The sequence below is a fragment of the Balaenoptera physalus genome, assembly GCF_965194825.1.
Source record: "Balaenoptera physalus genome assembly, chromosome: 15".
NCBI lineage: Eukaryota > Metazoa > Chordata > Mammalia > Artiodactyla > Balaenopteridae > Balaenoptera > Balaenoptera physalus.
Genome location: NC_138894.1, coordinates 10867046 through 10880071, shown reverse-complemented (window position 1 = coordinate 10880071; position 13026 = coordinate 10867046). Strand labels below are relative to the sequence as shown.

General features: G+C 38.1%; 1 long non-coding RNA gene across 3 annotated transcripts in view; it reads right to left on the bottom strand.

Annotated features, from left to right (window-relative positions):
• Positions 1 to 11704, bottom strand: part of LOC309644048 — a 51190-nt gene extending 39486 nt beyond the window's left edge. For 2 of the 3 annotated variants that reach the window (XR_014254204.1, XR_014254205.1), the window contains exon 1: positions 11617 to 11693. This is a non-coding gene — a long non-coding RNA (uncharacterized lncRNA). Of the gene's footprint in view, positions 1 to 11616 lie in introns of all 3 variants that reach the window. The other variant, XR_014254203.1, reaches the window with a different exon arrangement.
• Positions 11705 to 13026: the final 1322 nt, after the last annotated feature.

Genomic DNA, 13026 nt, shown 5'->3' with positions numbered 1-13026 from the left:
GCAACCATTTGTTGGATCTGGCATTGCCCGGTTGACATCACTGACGTTCTCCTTCGTGGCAGGGCTATTATTACATCACCAGCTAACTAAAGCCCTACAAGATGAAAATAGTTTTAAAGATACCTTTGGAGAATACCATTTAGCCTTAAAATATATAAAAAGAGGTAAATTCATTTTGCTAGGTTTTTTTCTAAATGAATATATAGTTATTCTAGGTATACTTTCAATTTTGAAAGTATGATATATATTTTCAAATAATAATAGAAAAGGGCATTTGTTTGTTGCTTTTAAATAAAGTTCTGAGCAATTTTCAGCAGTGTTTCTTTCTTTTAATGGTACCTGCTACTAGTATGTAAAATGGTAAATATTTTTACCTTGGAATATCTTTTCAATTAATTTCACTTTCTTTATACATTTCCATATCATGGCCTCATTTATAATCTCATATACTTATAACAATTTATGCATTTTACACTTACTGATAGTATATTACAAGTTAAAACTAAAAACTTTTAGAAATATTCAATTCATTTAAAAATAACAGTAAACATTATGTTACATAAACAATATATTTTTAATAAAAATAAGGATATTTTCTAAAACAAAAATTTTAGTGAGAAGAGTGGCATTGTTTTACATTTTTGCCAGTCTCTTGAATGACTGTCTCAATAGAAAGTATCTAGATTTTCATATGTACTTTTAAAAATAGCAGCTTTAGAGATTTCCCTGGTGATCCAGTGGTTAAGACTCTGCGCTCCCGGGGCTTCCCTGGTGGCGCAGTGGTTGAGAATCTGCCTGCCAATGCAGGGGACACGGGTTCGAGCCCTGGTCTGGGAAGATCCCACATGCCGCGGAGCAACTGGGCCCGTGAGCCACAATTGCTGAGCCTGCGCGTCTGGAGCCTGTGCTCCGCAACAGGAGAGGCCGCGATGGTGAGAGGCCCGCGCACCGCGATGAAGAGTGGTCCCCACTTGCCACAGCTAGAGAAAGCCCTCACACAGAAACTAAGACCCAACACAGTCATAAATAAATAAATAAATAAAAAGACTCTGCGCTCCCAAGGCAGGGGGCCAGGGTTCGATCCCTGGTCAGGGAACTAGATCTCGCATGCTGCAACTAAGTTCCTGCATGCCGCAACTAAGAGCCTGCATGCTGCAATGAAGATCTAAGACCCAGCTCAGCCAAATAAATAAATAAATAAATAAATAAAAATTTTTTTTAAAAAACAGCTTTATTGAGATATAATTTACATAGCATACCATTCATCCATTTAAAGTGTATAATTCAATAGTTTTCAGTATATTCAAAGAGTTGGGCAACCATCACTGCAATTAATCTTAGAATATTTTCATTACCCTGAGAAGAAACCTTGTACCCATTAGCATTCACTCCTAATTTCTCTTACCCTCCACCCCCATGGCCCTGCATTAGGCAATCACCAATCTACATTCTGTCTCTGTGAATTTGCCTATTCCAACATTTCATATAAATGGAACACATTATGTGGTCCTTTGTGACTGGCTTCTTTCACCTAGCATAATACTTTCAAGGTTTATCTATTTTGTAGCATGTTTCAGTGACTCCTTCCTTTTTATTGTGAAATAATATCCCATTTTATGCATATACCACATTTTCTTTATCCTTTCATTTATGGGCATTTGGCCATATTTCCACTTTTGGACTATTTTGAGTAATGCTGCTATGAACATTTTTGTACAAGTTTTTGTATAGATATATATTTTCACTTCTCTTAGGTATCTGCCTAGGGGTGAAATTGCTGGGTCATATAGTAACTCCATGTTTACCATTTTGAAGAACTGCCAGATTGCTTTCCACAGTCTATTTCCTATTCCATCAGCAATGTATATGGGATCCAATTTCTCCACAACCTCTCCGACACTTGTAATTATCTGCCTTTTTTATTTTTGCCATCCTAGTAAGTGTAGAGGATTATCTCATTATGGTTTTGATTTCCCCAATGCCTAATGACAAGCATCTTTACACGTGCTTGTTGGCCATTTGTATATCTGCTTTGGAGAAATGTCTACTCAGATCCTTTGTCCATTTTTAATTCGGGTTACTTGTTTGCTGTTGCTGAATAACAAGTCTGAATTACGAGGTCTTAAATACAAGACCTTCCTCAGATATATGATTTGCAAATATTTTCCCTCATTCTGTGGATTGTCATTTCACTTTCTCTGACCAGGGATCGAACCCGTGCCCCCTGCATTAGGAGCGCAGAGTCTTAACCACTGGACCGCTAGGAAAGTCCCTCATTTCACTTTCTTGATTCTATTCTTTTAGGCACAAAAGTCTTTAATTTTGATGATGAATTATTTATGTATTTTTTCTTTTATTGCTTGTGCATTTGGTGTCATATCTAAGAAACCATTGCCTAATACAGGGTCATGGAGTTTAAACCTATGTTTTCTTCTGAGAGTTTTATATTTTTAGCACTTCCATTTAGGTCTTTGATCCATTTTGAGCTAATTTTTGTATATAGGAACTTCATTCTTTTGCCTGATGAGATTCGGTTGTCACAACACCATTTCTTTTCCCATTGAGTGGTCTTGGCATCCTTTTTGAAAATCAATAGACAATAAATGTGAAGATTTATTCCTGGACACTCAATTCTATTTTATCAGTCTATGTGTCTATCCTTATGCCAGTATCATACTGTGTTGATTATTGTAGCTTTATAGTAAATTTTGAAATCAAGAAGTATTGAGTCTTCCAACTTTGTTCTTCTTTTTCAAGATTGTTTTGGCTTTTCTGGGTTCCCTGCATTTACATATGAATTTTAGGTTCAGCTTGTTAATTTCTGCAAAGGTCAGCCGGGATTTTGATAGAGATCGCATTGAATCTGTAGGTCAGTCTGAGGAGTACTGCCATCTTAACAATATTTAGTCTCCCAATACTTGTACATGGGATGTCTTTCCACTTAGTTAGGTGTTCTTTAATTTCTTTCAACAATGTTATGCAGTTTTCAGAGTATAAGTTTTGCACCATTTTTCTTAATTCTACTCCTAAATATTTTATTCTTTTTGATGCTATTGTAAACAGAAGTTTTTTCTTAATTTCACTTCCAGTCAGTTTGTTCATTGTTAATCTATAGAAGTACCATTGATTTTTGTATGTTGGTCTTGTATCCCCTAACTTTGCTGAGCTTGTTTATTAGTGCTAATAGTTTTTTTGTTTTTTTTTTTAGTGATTTCCTTAGGATTTTCTATATATGATCATGTCATCTGAAAATTGGGTTTTACTTCTTCCTTTCCAATCTGAATGCCTTTTATTTCATTTTCTTGCTAATTGACTTGGCTGGAACCGCCAGTATAATGTTGATTATACGTGCCAAAGCAGATATCCATGTCTTATTCCTGAAATTAGGCGGAAAGCAGCCAGTTTTCACTATTAAGTCTGACGTTAGCTGTGGGTTTTTCATCGATGCTTTTTATCAGGTTGAGAAAATCCCCTTCCATTCCTAGTTTGCTGTGTTTTTATCACAAAAGGATGTTGGATTTTGTCAAATGTGTCTCTGCGTACCTTTCAGATAATCATGTGGGTTTTGTCTTTTATTCTATTAATAAGGTATATTACATTGACCCAATCTTGCATTCCTAGGATAAATCCCCCTTGATTTTATAATATGAAACAAAATAGCAATGTTGATCTCTGTTATATTGAACTCATTGGTCTGTCTTTGAATGGTCTCTTTTGATCACACATAATTTTGTAATATCATGTGTTGGTCATTTGTAAAATATTGGTTCACTGAGTATACAGATCTTTCAAATAGTGACACAATTTAGCTTATAATATTTAAAACAGTTGTTAATGTTATAATCGATCTCATCAGAAAAATATTTAGGTGTTGAGAAGCTGTTAAGTTTGTGGTGGTGAACACTAATCTTCCAAAATTCTGATTTTCATTTGAGATCATAAATTTCATCAGGAGTAACAAATACTGTCAGTAGTTTTCTTAAAGTGATAGGCTCATTTTACTCATTTTTAGGAACACATCTGCCAAGTACCCAATCCTGAATAATCATAGTTTGTCTATCAGTTGTTCTTTCAAGTAAAAATGATGTTCTGTGAAAAAAGTGGCTACGTTCTATGAAAACAGTTCAGCTCACAACACAAATAATCTCTCAATTAGTTTTTCTTTAGGGGGACAGCCACTGTATTTTGGTATACAGCAATGTACTATTTTGTCACAATACATGTTTTCAAAGGTTTGATATTTAATAAAATAAATAATTTTAATTTGAAAAAAACTCAAAGGTTGAAATTTAATAAAGTGAATAGATTTACTGCTTCATGAAGGACATTCTTAAGTGAAATAGTCTTTTCTTTCCCCCTTGTATGCAGTGGAGAAGAATATAATGACTTCCAGTACAGTGTGGAGCCACTGCGTGGCTCCCTGCTAACATGCTAGCGGTTTTACCCACCATAGCTTTTGTGACATCAATAACAATGTCAATACAGTGATGAAGAAAAATAATATCTTAATATTACTATAAAAATAGTTTTAAATTGTAGATGCCCTAAAAAGTTCTCAGGGACCCCTAGGGGTCCACCGATCACACTTTGAGAACTGCTGTTTTACGGAAATTATGCATAAATGTCACAAGTGACCTCTATAGGATTAAACTGTTTCTTTCTCCTAAACTTGTTCAGCTGTCACTGCTCCACCTTAATAATCCATACTACCCGGAAGCACAAGTTTGATTGGGAGAAGTGATCATTTCTAAAGGTTGTCCTGGTCCCGTAAATCTAATTTTAGCGCATTTTCACACAACTGTGATGACGCTAGCTTTAATTTTCACTGCTTTGCTTAAATGATGACAGTTGTATCTTTCTTGAGTATAACAGCTTTTGGGATGGAGAGACATAAGCACAGAGAAGTGGGCCAGACTGCCTAAATAGGGAAAGTTTGGGAGCTTACTTATCTTTACTAAGATTTTAGTGATGAGAGAAAATGTAAGTAAGTTTTTTTGGCCATGAAGAGTATTCATTTCAGTTCCCCTTTTCTTGGGTTTACACCAAATGGTACTGGATCTAAGTTTCAGGAGTCTGAAACTGCCAACTCCTTCTTGTCTTGAGAAAAAGAGTAAAGGGTTATGTTTCTCTGTTCTGACTTGGGCTTAGAACATGTGAGCACGTGGTTCACATCCATGTAAAGGTGATGATAATATCATCAAGAATGAAGATGACAAGATTAATAAGGAGCTGAAAATTGCTAAGTACCAAAGAATGCCATCTTGACCATACCTACTTTAAGCAGTAGAACATCTAAAAAGATGTATTCTGAACTATCATACATGAGCAAATTCATCAAATTCGTATCAAAAATCGAGAACATTCTTTCTTTAGCTGCTAAAGTGAGGCATATAATTTACCTATTAAAGGAACTTGAACTAGTAGTTAGATCTGTTTTTGGAGTTTCTTGAGCTATTCCTCCTGCTTCACTAAACCATTATTTGATTTTCTTTGGTTTTGTCTGTTGGGTCCACCAGGCTTGGTACCACATGCTGGTAGGCAGCAGGCAGTGGATGTCTTGAGGCCCTTAGTGAAATAATGTATGTGCTGAGAATAGCGGATGAGGGGACCCATCTGCCTACACATATACCGGTAAAAAGTATGCACCATAAAAGTTTTTCTTAGAGAGTATTCATTGGAATAATTATCACCAAGGGCCAAGACACCAGTTAAGATTTTCCCAACCAACACAAGAAATTTTACAAAGGATAATGATGCTCTGGAATAGTTTTGACGAGGTTGGACTTGAAGATAGGTTCACTGAAAAACATCAACGTGAAAGTTGCCATCGTGTCCAAATGCTGGAAAAGGGCAATACTAACATAGCACTTATTGCCTGTCATCATAATGATTATAGACATTTGCTAAGTACTATAGTAGGTGGTACAGGAAGCAAGCAAACCAAATAGAGTCACTAACTTTTAGAGCCTTAGTGCATACAGTAGATAAGTCCAAAGACAGACACTTTTAAAAAAAAAAAAATTGAAGTATAGTTGATTTACAATGTTGTGTTAGTTTCAGGTACAGCAAAGTGATTCAGTTATATATATATATATATATATATATATATATATATATATATATATATACATATGTATATGTAAAAATATATTTATAAACATTTATATTATATATAATATATATATTATATTTATATCTATTCTTTTTCAGATTCTTTTCCATTATAGGTTATTACAAGATATTGAATATAGTTCCTTGTGCTATACAGTAGGTCCTTGTTGTTTATCTATTTTATATGTATTAGTATGCATCTGTTAATCTCAAACTCCTAATTTATCTTTCATCCCCCTCCCCCCATCACTGCTTTCCCCTTTGGTAACCATAAGTTTGTTTTCTGTCAAAGACAGACTCTTAAAAGCCAGAGTTTCTTGAGGAATATGTGGACTCACTTGAAGGAAAAGAAAACAGCCACTATTGCCTTACAGTGTGATATTTCTTAAACATGCAACAACGTAAGCTAGTAGTAAACTCCTTGGGCTTATAGCACACATACAATTGTAAAACCCAAAGAAATTTATAAAATAAACACGAAAAAGTGACCAAACCCAGTATAATTCAAGTTGACATCTCCTGGGATATGGTGCTGTTGTGCGTGAGAATACCGCTGCCTGTCCCCGGTTCAGTCTCCACTGCTGGATGTGACATGATGACTTTTTCCCCACCACTGGTCTCTATCAAACTACAGTGAAAGCTTCTCACATAGAGGTAGCTTTGACAGTCATTTGGCCTTTACTGGGCAGAATGCATCATCTCATATTCATGGTATCCTCCCAGTTCTTGTCTAATTATTTGAGGCATTTAATTTCTGACACCAACACATCAATAAACACATGTAAATATGGTCACTCAAATCCCACCGGCTAGCAGGACGTCATTCAAATATTCATGAATTCATCAATATATAGCTATATACAACAAAGCCCGTGTGCCACAGCTGCTGAGCCTGTGCTCTAGAGCCCGCGAGCCACAACTACTGAAGCCCGCGCGCCTGGAGCCCGTGCTCCGCAACAGGAGAGGCCACCGCAGTGAGAAGCCCGCATGCAGCAACGAAGACCCAACGCAGCCAAAAATAAATAAATAAAATAAATAAATTTTAAAAAAATGCGTAAGTTAAAATATATATATATAGCTATATATTTTTAAAGAAGGTGAATAATGGAAATGAAAACAAAATTAATAAATTTCCATAGAACATTCATAGATATTCCAAAACAAATTTAAGGAATATAGGGCTGGGAGTCCAGTTTGAGAAACATTGTTATTGGCTATTCTTTGATGCATTTAAAAATATATTGGTTTCTTTTATGTTTAGACATGGCTAAGTGCTACATTCAAAGGGAAAGGTGAGTGGGCCTGGGGGAGAGGACCCCAGCAGTCAGTTCAATGTGAGAATGCAGTGCCAGAGTCACGGTGCCACAGGAGTGCCAAGTAGCCTGAACGGCCCAAGAGCAGAGCAGTGAGAATAAGCTTCACGGGAGGAGCAGCTGAATGGAGCCTTAGGCAGACAGTACAGAACAGTGACACGCATCCCAAAGGGTGGTCCATGAAAGGGGGGCTCAGGGCATCCCAGGACTCATAGAGAAACACCACACACAGAAAGATCTGGTATGGCCATCAGAGTAACGATGCTAAGGCTATGCTCAGTTTTGATCATTGAGGTCAACATATTTTACCCAGTCAATTCAATCAATGACTTTCCTTCACCCCTTCTTCTCTCTACCCAGTGAATCAACAACTGTGTAGCAAGCAGAATTAACTGACAGGTTGCTTTGCCAACTGTAGCCCTTATACCACATTAGACCATATTAGATTCAATATTCTACCCCCAGCAATCAGGTTCCTGGGAAGGGTAACCATGACCGTGCTTTAGGAATGCGTGGTCCTCTTATGTGTTACTTCGTAGTGAGTGAGTTGGGAAAAGTCCTTACCGGGTGTATTGGTTGTTGTCCCAGGCATTGAAGGTTTGCCAATGACATCAACACAGGGACTTGATTAAGGTTTCTAAAGCTTAGTTTCAGCTAATACTGATTAAATTCTTAATTTTCAAGCTTTAATTTTTTGAATAGGCTACACATTTATATGGTATAACATTCAGAAGATATAAAACAATATTTAGTGAAAAATCTTCTTTCCACTGGTGTCCCTAACCACTCACTTCCCCTCCCTGGAGGCAACCAATATTGCAGTCTTGGTCTCCTTCCAGAGATAATTTATGCACAGACAAGCAATCACATATATATTCTTAAAGAAAATAATTGACTAGCATCAGATTTTCTTATTGTAAATGACATTAGGAATGTATTTTCTTTCATTTAAGGGGGAAATGGTTATTAGTTTTTCAAATTCTAAAATAGCACATATTTATTATAGAAAATCTAGAAACTACAAAAAGGAAAAGGAAGAAAGTGAAAATTCCCCATTATCATACCATTTGGAGATAACCTCTGCTGACCTACAATGATTTATACTTCCTTCTAGTACTTTCACTTGGTACACACAATGTATTACACTGAGGTCTTTTTGTTTTCACTTATGATAGTGTTTCAACCTTTCCGAGTCATTGAATGTGACTTCTACACACCGTTTTTAATGGCTTGTTTGTGTAGACCATAATTTATTTACCAAGGCCTCTTGTTTGCAACTCAAGTTGATTACAATTTTACATCATTATAAACCTTCACTTGTTATATGTTTAGTCTTTATTGATGACGTGGTAATTTAGGTGCAAGTTTCCTAAGGGAGAAGCTGTGCTTATCTTGATTAGTTATCTGCCTACAGCACAGTGCCTGGCTGTGTGAATTTAACTATTAAAAGACCAAATTTGCAATAAAAATGCAATTTTAAGGGAAATTAAACCTCAAAAAGTATTTATCTAAGTGAAATTAAACATCAGAAAAGATTAGTTTTCTGATTTCTCATGTAAATTGCTTTTTGGACGACTGGACAGCATTCTTTCACCTATGGCTACAAATCCTGTTGAAGACACACCAAGGGTTTGCTTATTCTCGTGCATAAAAAGAATTGTGACCAGGGCTCTTAAATACAATAACAAGGTCACAAAAAGGGTCTTCATTTTTGGTAAGCAGCACTCTCTGTGATTCTAACTGTAGTAGGACAGAAGGGTACACTTTACACCACTGGAATAAACAGGCTCTAGGGCACCCATATCAGCTGAAAACATCACAGAAAACACTCTCTACATATGACTGTAAGACAATGCCATTCAACGCATTACAAAAAGCTACTTTCTCAAAACAATCCCCTGTTCCTCAGGGAAGGTCTGTTTTAAAAGATGATGGTCACTAGACAATGGTGGTCTTGTTTACTTTTCTTCTAAGCCAGGCAACTGACCCCTTTTAGCTTGTTCAGTCTGCAAAGAAATCTTTTCCATCCTTAACTGTGAGTCTCCGCGGTGGGAACAAAGAAGGATGCTTCCAGGGCAAAAGGCAGACAAGGGAAAGAGGAGGGCAGATAGAGCAGGACGTCATGGAAGTTCCACTTGTGACTCAGCCAAAGGTTAACACCCGAAGTTAAAAAGAATGTCCAGAGACTACCCGACCCTGTGTTGACAAAGCCTTTGCCCGGCCATAAAGACATCCACAAAGACCAGGGACACTGAGTGCTTGGTGGTAACAACAGTGTCAGGGACCATGGCACTGGGGCTCCTCCTCTCAAGGGAAACATGCACAGTCAGGCCCAGGTCTAGGTTTACCCTTGAGCATGTGAAAAGAAGTCCCCTGCAAATCTTTGACTTTGAAAACATTCACAGAGAGAGAAGGGAAACAATCGCAGGCTATTTTCTTCTCTGGCAACTAGACGTTTGACTATGCGTAGAAGGAAGCTCTTTCCTGCGTTTGTCTTTCCCTAAAGGTTATGAAAAGCACCTCCACTTCTCGTTAATTTTTTTATGATGATCCTCAAGATGCTGATAGAGAAATTTCCAGTAATCCCGGAATGATACTTTTAACCTTAACTTGGCCCATGTGTACCCCAAATGCATCTGACTTCACAATGGATCCAACACACCAGAGAAATTACAGTTCTGCCTCTGTCAGCAAAAGTTCATAAAGTCAGCTCTGTAAACTTTGAAACATATGCCACCATTCTTTTTTTTTAACTTTTATTTTAAAATAATTATAGACTCACAGAAAGTTTTAAAAATAGTAGAGAGAGTTCCCTGTAGTTTTCCCCCAGCTTCCAATATTAACATCTTATATAGCTATATCAAAGCCAGGAAATTGACATTGACGTTAGTGCTATTGCCAATATTCATTTTGACTTCTGACAGCATAAGAACTGAAAGTCCTAAAACCTAAGAAAATGAATAAATTCCGTCTCCTGATAAGATCTACTGCTACCAGGTTCAAGTTCTCCGCACTTCACCCTGCTCAGACTACTTTGGTTTTGTAATACCCAAGCCTTCTTTAGGCAGAGAAATGCGGTTCTTATAATCCCTCATCTTGAATACACAGAGCAGACCTCCCTTGTTCCTCACTCCCTGTGCCCAAGAGAGCTTTCCATCGTTCTACCAGGAAGGGACGGTGCAATCTTTAGGGAGGTCTCTCCTGGTGCTGTACTTTAATGGTCTTTTGCTTTTTAACATTTTTGGGGAAATAATTATAGATTCACAGAGAGTGGCAAAAATAGTACAGAGGAGTCCTTGGTACCCTTCACCCAGTTTCTCCCGGCGCTTACTTTAATGTTCATTTGTTAGGTTACAACGTTTGGAAAAGATAATCAATTTGTTTGTTTGTTTTTAACTAGGAAATATAGAAACTTTAAGTCCTTTCATCCAGTGAAAGAAAATCTATCATACCCAAGACTCTCTTATTCAAGAGACTGGGGCTAATTATTAACCAGTTAATTGAAAATGTTGGAACCATAAAACGATACACAGATCGTAGATACCTCATTTTAATTTGGCTCATGTCAAGATGTAAAATCAATCTTTTGGTATAGGGCTGTAGAAAAACTATTTGTACCTCAATGGAAAATGATGTGTTGCCTATAGTGTACTTTTCTGCCTTATCAGATTGATTCTGTAAATCTATAGTGTGGGTAACTGCTAGACATGCAAATTCTGTCCCATCTGGTAGAGATGGGCTTCCCCCTCTCCTGTGGAAGAGGCAGTCTGTGTCTATTTGTATATTCAATTCAAAATTACTCCATGTAATTTTTAAAAAGTTTTTCTTTGAAGCACTTATAACATCCACCTGGTTCTTTCATTTGATGAGTTTAATAGAATCTTAACGTGTGTTCATTTCTATATCTGAATGAGAGTCATGATTTTATCTTTTTTTTAGGGTCAAGGCTATTTCCTTTGAATATTTGTCCACTGTTGAGAGTTACTTCTCTTTTTTTCAAAAATGACACTCATAACATGTCACAGACAACGATTTCCAGTTTCACTCTCTGTAAAGTGGAAATAGAGCTTAAAGACTGGCAAGCTGAGTACTTCTAGATTTGTAGAACTGCTTGTCCCTTCCCCCAGTCATTTTCCCCCAGGGTGGGTTTTACCCATTCCTAACTCCATAGCAATGTTACTTAGTGACTCACCTCCATCTAGGACTTCCAAAGCATTCATCCTAAGTTTCACAGAAATAAGAACTTTTTTCTTTTGAGACAGGCTGTGATCTGGGACCTGGGACCCTTTGCTGCAGTGCTTGCACCTGGACAAATGTCTCCTCCAGCAACAGAATACAAAGAAACTATCAGGGACTAAAAATAACTGCACGCATGCGCAGTTGGGGCGAATTATGAACAACAAGATACAAAAGGTCACCAATCAACTGCCGCTTCTGAGGAGCTTGGAGCAAAAGCAGGGCCCTGCGCATGATCCCTGCGCACGGCACCACCAAGGGGGTGGGCAGACCACCTAAGCCACCCCTCTGGCCCCCACAGATCCACCCCTACCCTCGCCCCATTTAATGAACCAGCTCACCCCTCACCCCGCCCCCAGGGAGCAAGCAAGGGCACCTGTTACTTGTTTTCGCTCCCTCGTGCTGCCGGGAGTCCTAATAAAGGCTTGCCTGAATTCCTCATCTGGCCTCTTATAATTTCTGTTGATTAAAGAGTCCAATATAGATACGGCGTGAGGTGGGGGGAAGGGGGTGGGATGAATTGGGAGATTGGAATTGACATATATACACTACTATGTATAAAATAGACAACTAACGAGAACCGACTGTATAGCACAGAGAACTCTATTCAGTGCTCTGTGGTGACCTAAATGGGAAGGAAATCCAAAAAAGAGGGATATATGTGTATGTATAAGAGATTCACTTTGCTGTACAGCAGAAACTAATACAACGTTGTAAAGCAACTATACTCCAATAAAAATTAATTAAAAAAAATAAAGAGTCCAAGGACCCGTTTGGTAACACTTTTAATACTTATATTTCATTAATTTATAACTTATATTTCACTATCTGGGGAAAGAATATTTCAGGAGGAGGAACAGTAAATATAAAGGCCTGTTCACTCAGGGTAAAATTCTACTTCCATTACCCAGTTTAAAAAAATCAAATCTGGGTTGGGATGGGAGGAGGAGTTTGTCAGTCACTGGGCCCCGAGCATGGCTACTGGTGATGTTTGCTTCCTCTGTTGCCCTCTGGACCAGCATCTTGGGTAGGTTCAAGGGCACAAGGAGACCTGGCCACGGTGAGAGTGGATTCTGAGCTGCTGGGAGTGTGCCGTCCAGGGCAGCCCTGGCAGAGTTGGCTTCACTGGGCCCCCATTGCTGGTGTCCATCGATTTGACTGTCTTCACCCTTCTTGCCAGGCTGTGGGACCTCCTTTAGTCTGTTTGCATTCCATCCTCTGGTTCACAGCCAGGCTCCTTCCAAGTCTGTTCCATGTCTGTCCTAGCAGCTTGGCGGACACCTATAGGAAACCCAGACTGACCAGCCCCTTCCCTGAACTTCTTTATTATCTCTCTGCAGCCCTTTTCCTCCAGGTGCTAATTTCC